Source organism: Rhineura floridana, chromosome 8, assembly GCF_030035675.1.
Source record: "Rhineura floridana isolate rRhiFlo1 chromosome 8, rRhiFlo1.hap2, whole genome shotgun sequence".
Lineage (NCBI taxonomy): Eukaryota > Metazoa > Chordata > Lepidosauria > Squamata > Rhineuridae > Rhineura > Rhineura floridana.
The window spans coordinates 35772948-35787297 of NC_084487.1; positions in this window are offsets into that span (position 1 = coordinate 35772948).

Sequence of the window (14350 nt, forward strand, 5' to 3'; positions counted from 1 at the left end):
GGGAGGAAGGGCAGGATATCAGTTTAACTAATAAATAAGTCCATGTCAGTCCATGTCCTCAAGATATAAAGCTGCCTAGGCAGATGCTACAATATACAGTTCAGAGGCTCACAATGCAGGACAACTGATTATAGCTCTGAACATTCCCAGTTTGAACCCTGGCAGCTCCCGACAAATTGCCATGCTTTACCTGGGCTATTATTATTATTTATTAGATTTATTAGTTGCTTGTTACCTGGAGGTCTCCAAGTGACTTACAACACTAATAAAAACAAAGCAAATATATCATTCTGTAAAAACAAAACAGTAAAACAACAAAAATAAAACAACTATTGCTATGAAGTGAGCTACTGCCCGACCTTTCTTTCTTTCTTTCTTTCTTTCTTTCTTTCTTTCTTTCTTTCTTTCTTTCTTTCTTTCTTTCTTTCTTTCTTTCTTTCTTTCCTTCCTTCCTTCCTTCCTTCCTTCCTTCCTTCCTTCCTTCCTTCCTACAATACGTGTGCAATGATAATAATTAAAATAATAAAATGAGATGAAATAAGAATAGTAACAAAACTTCAGAAAACAGAGCAGACATATTACATTATTATTATTATTTATTACTACTACTACATTCGTTTCATTGGCGATCACTCGTGGCCGAGTAAGATTGTCTTCCAAGATAAGGTCTTTAACAGAGGGTCCGTAAGTGACTGTGGAGGCCAATTCTAGATCCACACAGCCTCCCACAGTGAGGACATAGGTTTCCAGATGGAAGACGGCTCTGATGAGGATTTGCTTGACGTGCCTTCCACTTAGCTCATTTGTCCCTTTCACCCTGTACTCATGCTTCTTCGAAGTCCATAGCACCTTTGATAATAGCCAGCCTCCAACTGGGATGCTCATGGGCCAAAGCTTCCCAGTTCTCAATGTTCATGTTACATTTTTTTAGATTAGCATTAAGGACATCTTTAAACTTCTTTTGCTGTCCACCGATATTCTGTTTTCCATCCTTAAGTTGGGAGTAAAGTAACTGCTCTGGAAGACTGTGATCAGGCATTCAAACAACATGGCCAGTCCAGCAAAGTTGATGTTGAAGGATAATTGTTTCAACACTGGTAGTCTTTGCTTCTTCCAAAACACTTACATTAGTCCATCTGTCTTCCCAAGTAATTTGCAGAATTTCCCAGAGGCAGCGTTGGTGGAATCTTGCAAGAAGTTGGGAGTGGCGTTTATAAATGGTCCATGTTTCACAGGCGTACAGTAAGGTCAGTAGTACAATGGCTTTGTAAATAAGCATTTTGGTCTCCCTGTGAACATCCCGATCCTCAAACACTCTACACTTCATTCGGGAGAATGTGGCACTCACAGAGCTCAGACAATGTTGATTTTCAGCATCTATGTCAGCTTTTACAGAGAGATGGCTGCTAAGATAGGAAAAGTGATCAATGTTCTCCAGTGTCGCACCACCAAGCTGGACTGATGGTGCTACAGAGGGACTAGTTTGCACCTGTTGATGAAGCACTTTGGGTTCTTTGATATTAAGGAAGAGCCCAAGCTTTCCATATGCTTCTGCAAAGACATTTAGGATACTTTGAAGGTCTTTCTCTGAATGTGCAGAGACTACATTATCATCGGCATATTGAAGTTCTACAACAGAGGATGACATTACCGTACTTTTTGCTTTCAGCATACTGAGATTAAAAAGCTTTCCATCTGTTCGATATATGATTTCCACACCAGTAGGAAGTTTCCCCTCAATAACGTATAGAATCATAGCAATGAAGATAGCAAATAAAGTTGGAGCAATGACAAATCCCTGTTTTACACCTGATCCGGCTCTGAATGGATTGCTCTGAAAGCCATTGTTATCCAAAATTGTCGCTGTCATGTTGTCATGAAGGAGTCACAAAATATTCACAAATTTATCAGGGCATCCAGTTTTCAGAAGGATGCTGCTGCTGCTGCTGCTGCTGCTGCTGCTACTACTACTTATTGCAGTTATATCCCACCCTTCCTCCAAAGGAGTGCAGAGCAGCAAACACATCAACAAAACAATTTAGCAACAAAAAGAAAAGCATTCTAAAAACAGTTAGAAACATTCTAAAAATCACTTACAGAGAAAAACATTCTAAAAACCAATTACAGATAAAAACATTATTTTATCCAGTCACAGAATTATAGAATAGTAGAGTTGGAAGGAGCCTGTAAGGCCATCAAGTCCAACCCCCTGCTCAATGCAGGAATCCAAATCAAATCATTCCTTACAGATGGCTGTCCAGGTGCCTCTTGAATGCCTCCAGTGTCAGAGAGCCCACTACCTCTCTAGGTCATTGATTCCATTGCTGTATGGCTCTAACAGTTAGGAAGTTTTTCCTGATGTCCAGTCAAAATCTGGCTTCCTGCAAATTGAGCCCATTATTCCGTGTCCTGCACTCTGGGACAATCAAGCACAGATCCCGGCCCTCCTCTGTTTGGCAACCTTTCATGTACTTGAAGAGTGCTATCATATCTCCCCTCAGCCTTCTCTTCTCCAGGCTAAACATGCCCAGTTCTTTCAGTCTCTCCTCATAGGGCTTTGTTTCCAGTCCCCTGATCATCCTTGTTGCCCTCCTCTGAACCTGTTCTCTGAGTTTCCAGGAACAATCTCCTTCATCCATCAAATACTTGGGTGCAGGAATGTTTTCAGATTCCTCCTAAAAGTCAATAGTGACACAGAGTGATACACCTCATGAGGGAGCCACCACACCACAAATGGGGAGCCACCACTGAAAAGGTCCTGTCATGGGTCAACACCAACAGGGCTTACCTGCTTATGGTAGGATCTGATAATGGGGGTGGGGGATTAACTTAGTGCTATGGAATGAACATTTCTTAACAGCCCATCTAAATGTCCTTAAGGAGGGAGGAAATGGGTCTCATAGGGGAGAGAATTCCACAACTTGGGTCCCACTATAGAGAAGGACCTGTCCCAAATCCTAGTCAATCAGACCTTTGATGGAAAGATGACATGAAGCCAAGACTCTAGTGATGCCCTACATTACAGAGGACAGTCCTCTGTCTGAAAAGCTATTCAATGCAAGTCCAGTTCAGTGCAAGTCCAGTTCAGTGCAAGTCCAGTTTAAAGATAAAGAACTCTAAGAAGGGAGGGCAGCAGGGGCCTTGAAATTGCCCATCAACAGTTCGCACTTCAACAGCAGACTGAGCAGGCACACAGGTCACCCAGACACTGTCTTGTTCTCCACTATGGTGAGATACATTGTATTTCTATTTAAATTATAATAATTTATAAATTGTCAACTTCACATATAAGTTAGCACATGCAAATCTGTATTCTCTCTCATCTTTTTTTGGCAATGTGCCACTCTAAGCGATGTGCACATTGGCTGGGCCAGTTTAGGTGAGAGAAGGCAATTCCTCCAAAGTCTTTGCAGATCACTTAAGGTTTTGTAGGTAATAACCAGCACCTTAGATTGTTCTTAGAAACATACCGATGATGATCAATCTCTATTGTTAGTATGGCTTCACATAGTCATTTTTAGGATTGTTTACATTCTATATTGACATTTTCAATAAACTAGGATGGGATATGTACATGTCAATCCACTTTTATGGATGGGTGGACCATCTATGCACTCCATCAGAGCACTTTGTTTTAGCAGACCCATATTTGCCATTTTAATGTATACTGAGCTTCTACTGATCATCTTGATATCCATTTTGGATTCCAAGAGCACCAGTACTGGTAAACAGAGGTTTGAAGATGGAATGGGCTTCCCTGTACAAATGCAGAAACCTCCAGCCTGAAATGACATGACATGTTGATGAAATGACATCAGACAACATCATTGTAAGAGACCTATGCACTATGCACTAAGGCTTAGCAAACCTGGAAACTTCTAGGTGCAGTATTCCGGAGTTCTGGTAAGTCCCCATGAAACTCTAGTGCAACTCTGCTATGGGTGCAGTTGTTACTTTCTTGCTGAAATTTAGCTGTTTTCTTTCCCGAAACGTGAACCCTTACAGATGCCCTGTTTATTGAACATTAATCCTGATTGATTTGCAGGGAGATTAAATGATGTTGGCTATTTAATGAGCATTCTGATTTGTTTGCACAGTGGTTAAATGATGTTGCATCAAAGATAGTATTATCCCACACTTTCCAGTGCATTTCCCCATCACTTTCCTTATTACAAAAAAGTCTAATATTTGGGTGAAATTGGTTTGTTATGCAAGCCCTTCCAATCAGTTATAACTGCACAACCTAAATTTCCTGGTATGGGATTGAATCCCACCTGAAAATAGAGACCGTCTGGAAGCACCCACAGTGTCAAAACTACTCAGAGTCGAAATTATTGGTGAAGATGCTTGTAGACAAAAGAAGGGGAGCGACTCAAGAGGGATGGGATGTATTCCTGATCTGCAACTTCAGGTTTACAGAAAAGAACCTGGGGAAGGGGGAAAAACCTAGATCTTAATTGTAAGAGAAGTATTTCATTATAAAGTTTATTTTCAATTGCCCCTAGACATTCCTATTATTGCTTATTAGCCCATGGTGGTGGTGGGCCCTCCACTTTCCAGATTTTTTGTTCAGATCCCACATGAAGGATTGCCCAAAACAATTTAAATAAAATAAAAATGTTAAGACTTGGGTTACACAGACACATGAAGTATGTCTCTGAATACCAGTTGCAGGGGAACACAGGCAGGAGTCATTTTCTGCTGGAGGGCTTTCCATAGGCATCTGGTTGGCCACTGTGCAAACAGAATGCTGGGCTAGAGTGGCCTTTCGTCTGATCCATCAGGCCTCCTTTTAACACATATTTTTAACTAAGTTCAGCATGTAACCTTGGGAGTATAAGTCTTCTCTGCTTTGTGACAGGGAAACATGACATTAATTTGTCTAAATAGCCAGTGATTCTAGAACAGTAGAGCAGTTAAATTTTTAAAAGGCAGGGAAAAGATAAAGAAGGTTTAAGTGTTGAAGTTGTCTCAACCCCCTGTAATCTACTGCAATTGCTTTTACTCTACTGCCACCGAGTGGCCGTAATATTATTTTTGCTCTGACAATAGCGGATGGTTGAAATAAGTGCAAAGGAGAAAGTCTAGATATTCTGAATCACTGGTGAGGATGGACAAATATGTCACTTTCAGTTTCTCTCCGTTTCTCATTTTTCCACTGGTCAGTTCTCTGCATTTGCACAGCAGTGAGATTTTTTTTGTTTAAAAGGCCTCATGAAAATCCGTCAGTGCATTTCTCCTAAAATACACATTTTGTATTCAATTTTGCATAATATACACATTTTTTCAAAGCAATTTCACCATATATAATGCATTTGTGTATGCTATTTTCACTCATTTATGCATTTTTATGCACACTTTACCTTAGTGCATGCATTTTCAAACACATTACTTGGCTGAAGAATTGTGCTGCAAAATTCAGAGCAGTGCGCATTTCAAAGGATGGCTGTGTTTCGGTTTGCGTAGTGTTTCGAAAAGGGCAGATTAGGTAGGTTTGCCTATGCAAACTGAATCAAATCTCTCCCCATCCCTAGTAATTGGTTTTGCTGCTCTCCTGGAACAGCTCTTGGGTCTTCCAATGCTCTTCAAGTTGGTCTCTTTCGTATAGCAATTTATAACCATTGCACAAGATCTCTCAGTGAAACTTCTCCATGCAGCCTGTTGGGAAGCATCCAAAGGGCAGGAAGGAGAGCTCAGGGCAAGTGACCAAACTGCAGCGACCCACAGTGATGCGCCCAAGGCAGGACTTTGGGGCAGATGTCCAGGGCACCCCTCAGGAGAAAAAGCAACAGGGCCTCCAACCATAGCAGGACTGGATTTATACATTTTGAAATAGGCGAAATAACACACATCATAATCTAAAGAGGGGGAGGGCATAAGATCGTTTGAATTAAGTGACATGGCAAAGAGCTCACAGAGAGCAAGAGAAAGTAAGGCTAGTAAGGGTACGATCCAAGTTGTATATATGCCCGGCTGAGGAGAGGTGGATACTGCAGATCCCTGCCTGATCTGGCTGGGTCCCGGCTCAGCCAGGCTATTCCAGCAGAAGCCTCCCACCTCCAGTGCAGCTGCAGCACAATCATGGTGCAGCCATGGGGCAACCTGTCTCAGCCAAGGATCCACTGGAGAAGCCCAGGCTGGCATAGGGAAGCTGGAAAAAGCCAGTGCAAGGCCCCAAAAAGGGGCATTCAGGGGGGTGTCGGGAAAGGAGCCAGGGGGGGATGTAAGCTACATCCAGGTCCTGTTTGGCTTCCTCCCATGGCCCTCCGTCCCAGCAGCCAGTAAGCTGGGGAAAGGGGTGGCAGAAGGAAACATGTATTTTGTTTCCTTCCAATGCGCCCTGCGGGCACAGCCAGCATCCTTTCCTCCCAGAGGCCCCTGAATGGCAGCTGGATGTGGTGGCCCCTTCCACCAGCTCTGCCTCCATCAGCTCTGCTCCCACCGGCCTCCAACAAGATGGATGGCTCTGTAAGTCCTCTAAGACCAGTCAGGATGAAGTCTAAAACTGCAGAAGGGCACCACTGGAGATCAGTCATCTTGTATTCTTAATATAGCTACATGCACATTGAGGGCATAAGTAATAATAAATAATATTTGGTGCTGGCCAATTGGGACTGAGGAGGCTGAAGAAAAAACAGGCCTGGGAGGGGGAGAAAAGCATTCTAGTATGTGGCTTTCAAATAATGTGACACATTCCGACAATCAACTATTTTTATTTTCATTTTAAAACAAAATAAAACCATAAAATCACATTAAAATGGCAGCAACTAAACAATTCCATATAAGCAAAGCAAATCTTTTTGAGCCTAACTGGCTAGCACCTGCAGAGGGCCTAATGGTTTGAGTGAAGAGGTACATCTTTCACATCTGACAAACTGGAATAAAGATAACTGGTGGATCTCCAGAGGCAGAGAGGTCTACAGGGAGAGTGCCACAACTGAGACAGCCCTCAACTGATTCAACACCCATTGGACCTCACCCTAAGAAGGTTCTCTTCCAATTTTCTCTATGGCTGGGCTGGCACACAGCAGGAGAGACACTCCACCATGTATGTGGGCCCTGAACTTTAAAACTAAATGACAGAAACCTTAAAACTGGGCTCAGAAATTAATAGGCAGCTAGCGAAGTTCACAGCGAATAGGTATGACATGATTCCAAAATTGTATGATGCTCAGTAACCCAGGCAATAGCGTTCTGCATCATCTGCAGCTTCCAAACCATCTTCAAAGGGAGCTCCACAAAGAGCACATTGCAGTAACCTAGGTTTGAGTTTACCAGTGCATGGAGCACTGTGGCAAGTTTATCCCAGTCCAGGGCAAACTACCCACAGCTAGAAAGAGTCACCCCTAGCTGCTGATGTCACTTGAGCCTCTGTGGCAAAGATGGGTGCAGGAATACTCCCAGAACATGCACCTGATTCTTCAAAAGGAGTGCAACCCCATCCATAACAGGCCATTTGCTCCCTGACTCGAGAACTGCCCACTGTCTCTTTGAATCCAGAAGCTGAATTTATCATCACTTCGAGGCATTAGTAGTCCAGCACTTTCTCACCTGAATCTGATTAAATAGAGAAATAGAACTGGGTGTCATTAGCATACTGGTGGCATCTCAGTCCAAATCCCTAGATAACCTCTGCTTGTGGCTTCATATAGATGTTGAAGAGCAATTTGCTACCAGGCCAGGTTCAAGGTACTTGTGTTAATTCACTTAAGGACCACTTGACTCCCTACGTTCCATCTTGATTACTGGGGCACTTTTGGTGGTTCTCCATGTCCCTGAGGTTCAGTTGGCTTCTGTCAGGGACCGAGTCTTTAGTGTTGCAAGCCCTGCCTTGTGGAATTCCCTACCAATTGTGGCTTAGCAGGAACCATCCCTTCTTTCTTTCAGGTGACTCTTGAAAGCCAAACATTTTAGTCAGGCCTTTTAACATGAATTTTCTTTCTTCCAACAAATGCAGTATTTGGTGATGCTTTCATTAATGATGTTTTTATTGGTTTTTAACTTTATCATGTCTTTGTATGTTATAAGTCCGCCTTGCTGTACTTTTTTGAAAAGGGTGGCTTATAAATACTTTAATGAATAAATAAATAATAGGCATGGTGGACAAAGCCTAAAGCACCCTGGAGCTCAGCTGTTGTGGGGCTGAGCAAACATCCCCTAATGCTACCCTCTGGAACAAATCCTGCTATTTTTATTTATTTATTCATTTATTTATTCATTTCATTTGTTGGTCAACACATACCTAACAGTCTCTAGGCGACTTACAACAGATTTTAAAACATGCAAAATATAGAGTTTTGGAAGAGGTTGTCATCAGAATAGTGATTATATCCAGCAAACCTGTTGTCAACGTATAGCACCCTTGGAGAGCTTCCAGGGGCCCAGTGACCCAGCAGAGCCCACTACTATTGTTGTTTGTTTATTTGTTTATTTGCTGACACCTGCTCTGCCCTCCTTTAATCCACCCCACTCTACCCCACCCTGGCACTCCAACCAGTGCTGGAATGACTGGATCTGGCAACTACCATTTAAACTTCCCACAATGGCCTGGAGGGATGCTGCTCGGTGCAGAACAGAATGCAGGCCTGCTGGATGTAGGCAAACCCATCAGGCTGTAGAAATGGTCCTTCTAGACCATTTACCAGGATCCCTTCTAACTCTGAGCCAGCCTCGTTTTTCCTTTCTGACCAAAGCAGTGTATTGTTCTGCAGTGTTCCAAGAAAAAGAATTTCCCCTTGATGAATTGCTTTTTCCAAAATGTGTTGGGCAATTAACAAACTACAATAAACTTGTTGTGGCACTTTGCAGATCTGTCTCTCTTATATCCAGCACCTTATTTGCTCTATTGAACACTACTAATAGACTTCAGGGGAAGAATGAAGAGTTTTGCAGATCTTGCAAGCTTACTTCCAGCATTTTAAAAGATGAGTTGTCAAAACTGTCACATTGGCCTCCATTTCACAGTCTGTGCTATGAACATGCTTTTGCAAGTCTGTCAGAAACAAAAGGGAAAAGCATGATGCAATGGACAGAAAAGAGAGGCAGACTCTGATGCTTGGTAGGTTTATTGAGCCTTAATAAACCTACCAAGCGTCAGAGCCTGCCTCTCTATTCTGTCTTTTGCAAGTCTGTAACATTTCCTCTCTGGACTGCAGCAAAAGGGAAATAATTTATTTGGCAATAAGAATGAGAAAGTTAAATATAGCTGAGCACAGTAATTTGTGAAATACTTTAGTGGCCTAATCTGGAGGTGCGTAATTACAAATCTTGGTGTCAGTCATGATGGCAGCCATCTTTGTGTGTGTGTGTGTGTGTGTGTGTGAGTGAGTGAGAGAGAGACAGAGAGAGAGAGAGAGAGAGAATGAATAAATTCTGAAAAGCCCACTGGATGGAAACCTTGGACGGAGCTGCAGATGGTATGCTGAGGAATGCTATGCGTCTGCTGGAGCCCGTCGCTTTTCATCAGCGTTAATGAGGGAGAAGGCAAAGACAGCTGACTGAAATGAGAAAGTGTTCACGGGGCATACAGCTGATGATGGTGCATGTTGTCAATCAAGGGGTGGTCTTATCCACAGATTAGATCCTTCCAGCAGGCTCTCCAGCTTGCTTGCTGCCTTTGTTCTTAAAAGACTCTCTCAGCTGGTGAAATTGCAAACAAAAGGCAGCTCTATCTGAGGCAACAGCGCAGAAAGCTTTGCTGAGGAGGGACATTAAGGGAAGCCGTATCAGTAAGACGAGCAGTGCTTAGACAATGCAGAGGACCACCGACTGCATTGCATGAGACCTCAAGGGAGTCCGTTAATTACTGTTAGCGGCCCCTGCACTTTCCTTTTACCTAAAAGGCCCCAGAGAAAAAGGCCCCATTTGCACACACATACCTGCTGCTTGAAGGCTGCAACATGAAGTGGTGATTTGTATGTACAAAAGAGGAATTCCAGATAGGGGTGAGGGAAAAAGTTGATTCAACTCATATTTAAAGCCGAATCCATCAAATGTGCACTTTCCAAAAGAATTGGAGAACTGAAACATAGACAGCCTTCAAAATTTGCACTTAACCGAATTTTGAAATGTAGTTCCCTCAGCAAACAATGTTCACAAAAATGCAAATATTAGAGGAAAGCGTGCATAAAAATGCATTTAGTTGTGAAAATAAGATGAAAAATGCATTTTAATATGAAAAATGTGTACATTAGTCAAAACTGCATAGAAAAATATGTTTATTGGAGAAATTCGCATCAAAATGCTTTAGAATTTTCATGAGGGTTTTTATTTTTTAAAAAAGCAAATTGCTGCAGAAATGTGCAGAACTGAATTTAAGACTGGGAAAATGAGAAATTGAGAGAACCGATATTAACAGATCCTTCCATCCCTAATCACACATCAGATGTTTCATATTCCCCCCCAAAAAAAACAATGCTTTTCAGTGTCGTTATTAGTTACATTAGTATCCCACCCATTTCTACAAGGAGTAGAGGATGGCATACAAATCTCTCCCATTTTCTCTACACAGCATCTCTGTGAGGTTGATTTGACTGAGGGTTATTGAGTAGCCTAAATCAAGATTGCACAGTGAACTTCATGGCTGAGTAGGGATCGGAACCTGAGTCTCTCTGCTCCTAATCCAACACTCTTACCCACGGCACCACACTGGCCCTCTTTAGTCTACATCTTTAATTCATATCTTCATCTGTGAGTAATCTAGATCTGTGATCAAATTAGGGGTGTGGTGGGTAGGGGGCCTTCAGTGAAATCTACAAACTCCACTCTTCATCCTTCCAGTTTTAGCAAAATCTTGTCATGCAGCAGCCTTCTAAAAATGAAACTAAGGGGACTGTCAGAAAAGCTAAAGGGTGGGCATCAAAAGTGAGTTCTGTGAGCCCTTGTGGTGCTTAAGAGACTTACTGCAAGGCTGGAAGGACAAACATCTACCATCTATCAACCAGTAGTTTAAAGATCTCACCACCCTTTCTACATTTGAATGTATGGCTTAAAATAGTTAATTCCATTTAGATGTCTGGACATTTGTACTGCTTATATATTAACATACACATTTAAACAAGGAGGAATGTTCTTATTAATGTCGGCTGGCAATGAATTTTTCTTCTTCTTTCAACCATTATTTTTATTTTTATTATTTCTTTTTCTTCTTGCATTACAACGGGAAAAAAAAGAAGGAAGAAAGGAAAATATAATTAAAGGGGTGGCATTCCCTCTGGCGTGAAATTTGAAACGAACCTAGACCTGAACGAATGCACTGAGAGACAAGTTATGAAATGATGTGAGGACTCACAGAAAAGTTCCTTGAGAAGTAACTAGATGCAAAGCGGCCAGGTCTTCTGTTGCCAAGAAGGTCCAAAGGCACTTAAAAGCCTCTGGGCACAGGCCTATGATGCAGATTTGCTAATGCATATACTTTATTTATTTATTTATTACATTTCTATCCCACCTTTCTTCCAAGGAGCTCAAGGTGGCGAACAAACATGGTTCTTTCCTGATTTTATCCTCACAACACTTTGAGATAGGCTAGGCTGAGAGACAACGATTGGCTCAAAGTCACCCAGTGAGCTTCATGGCTGAGTGGGGATTTGAACCTTGGTCACCTAGGCCCCAGTCCAACACTCTAACCACTACACCACACTGGCTGTCATATATGTTTTAACTTCCTCTGAGAAGTTAAGATGGTGAGTGGCTGGGGTCTCACCAGCAGTGCATTTGCCACCTTATAAGCCAGTGGTGGGGAACCTGTGGCCCTCCAGATGTTATTGGACTACAACTACAGTCTGCCTCAGCCAGCATGGCCAATGGTCAAGGATGGTCGGAGTTGTAGTCCAACAACATCTGGAGGGCCACAGGTTCCCTATCCCCCCTATAAGAAGGTTTTTTTAAAAAGTTTTTTAGAAAGGGTGTATATATATATATATAAATCAGGATGAAAGGATCAGCCTGTTTCTAGCTTGTGTCACGTTTCCATGTGCTCATTCATACGTTTCTGCATTAATCTGTGGATTTCTTTCCATCTTCTCAAAAAATGCTTTAGATTGTGTATTTAAATACATACTTTATCACAAAATATGCATTTCTCAATGTACCTTCCACATGTAATGTTTTACAGTAACTTTTTTTTAGCTGAGCCCTGCATCATAAAATTCAGAGAAGTGCCAAATCTGAAAACTATTTATTTATTTAAAGAAATTTATATACCGCTCTTTGTCAAAAGGCCATGGTTCAGTTTCCAACATAGCAACTTAATAAGCAACTTAATGTACATACATAAAATAATATCCATAAAATATGAAAACTTAAAACAGTTCTATAAATACTATTCATAATAAGCAATACATAATCATAAGCATAATTGTACATCATCCATAATAAACAAAATTATTCACATGTATACTCTACTACCCAATCCCTGCAAAATACAAGAGTCCGATATGTTCTGATCCAAACATGAATCTGGGAGATTGATGTCAGGTCTCAAAAATCAAATTCCTCAAGCATTTCTGCTAAGACCTAAGGGGGTTGGACTCGATGACCTTATAGGCCCCTTCCAACTCTACTATTCTATGATTCTAAGACCTTTAAAAATCTCCCCACAGGGACATCTTTTTGTACTTCTGTATTTTCAGGCAGTGAGGGTGGCAACGAAGCAAGTCTCATGGGAATGAAATGGTTCCCCCCCTCCCATCCTGGTGATGGATAAAGAATGATGGATGTTTGGTTTTGTCTTGATAACAACACAGGAAAGGGAAGTGCCTGATTTCTAGCCTTTCTGAAAGCTATTCTGGACCCCTGCTTGACACACGATAACAGGAAAGAAGCCACGGTGACCCCACATTGCTACAGGACCCTGCGAGTTGTGAAACAGGAACATGGGCACAAGAAAAACAAACAAATTATGCATGACCTGAGTTCCTAGGGTTTCCTTCTTTGTATGCTTAACACAAGTTCCTCTCTTTCCTCCTTTGGAGAACAAGTCACAAACTACTAAGAGTCATGTTCATACAAAATTTCTGCTCTTTCAAATGTTCCAAGTCTCTCTCCTTCCCCCCAGCTTCCCTGGCCCCTTCTCTCTATGATGGTGCCCTCCTCACTTACTATGATGCTGCCCTCCTCTCTCACTTTATCCCCCGAAGCAGTTTGCTGGGTGGGGCACAGACGCTACGCTAGCGTCCTGGCAGGTGGCTCACTATTGCTTCCTAGGAGGGAGAGGAGGAGGGGTTAGGTGGTGAGGAAGACAGTGTGCTACAATGGCACCAGCAGGAGCCAATCTGGGGCTCCTGCTGGTGCATTTCCAGAGTGCTGACCTCCACGCCGCTTCCCCCTCTCCCTCCCAGTGAGCAGGGCAGACTGATGGCTCCGATGTCAGTGGGGCAGTGAATCCACGCCAGGATTTAGTTTGGACATTCAAAGAGCTGTCCAAGGTACTGAAAGTTCAGACTAAAACCTGGAGTGGATTCACTGCCCCACTGATGTCAGAGCCAGTAGCCTCCACTGCTGGAAAGTAACAGTGACTCATCTGCCAGGAAGCTATTATGGCAGCTCTGTCCCACCTGGCAAGCCGCTTCAGTTTATGTCCATCCCCAAAACAACTGTTTTAACAAAGCTCCCAAGTGACATGAAGAAAGACAGAGCATCTGAATCCCTCCCTGCTTGCCTCAGGGATCCGTCTTCTCAGTCTTTCACCCTAGTGCAATGTTCCCACTAATTGCAGGCTCAGGTGGTGAGTCCAAACAGGAACAGAACCAAAACTGTGTTGGAATTGCTTTTTAATATGTTTTGAACCCTTCTTTTTTTAAAAATAGATGTTTTGAAAGCTTTTAAAAATGTTTTTAAAGATGTGTTGTTTGAATATGTTTTTAATGGTTGTTTTGTTGTAGTATATTTTAAAGTCTGTTTTTATGATGTGTTACAGTGTTTTTAGTGCTTTTGTTTGCCACCCTGGGCTCCTGCTGGGAGAAAGGACGGGAGATAAATCTAATAAATAAAAAATAAATAAAACAGAACCAGTGAAAAATAACAGGGGGAGATATCAGCATGTTCAAAAACCCTGAGGTTTGACGAAGTACCAACAAAAAAATATTTTCAAATAAATTTAAGGGAGCAACCTTCCAAAAAAGAGCCTACTAAAGTCTGAGTACGCTCAGTATTCACAGAAGGTTGAGGGGAGAGGGAACTATGGAGAGCCAGGAAGGAGTGGGGAAGTAGAATGGCCTGTAAGAGAAGGACATGGCAATTGGCTGGCTACTTTAAGGTGAGAACTCTTGCCAGGAGGTGAGGCTACTCTGCAACATTTTGTTGCAGCTCCCAGTATATACAAAGGGGACGGAATCTTGGATCTGCACCGGAA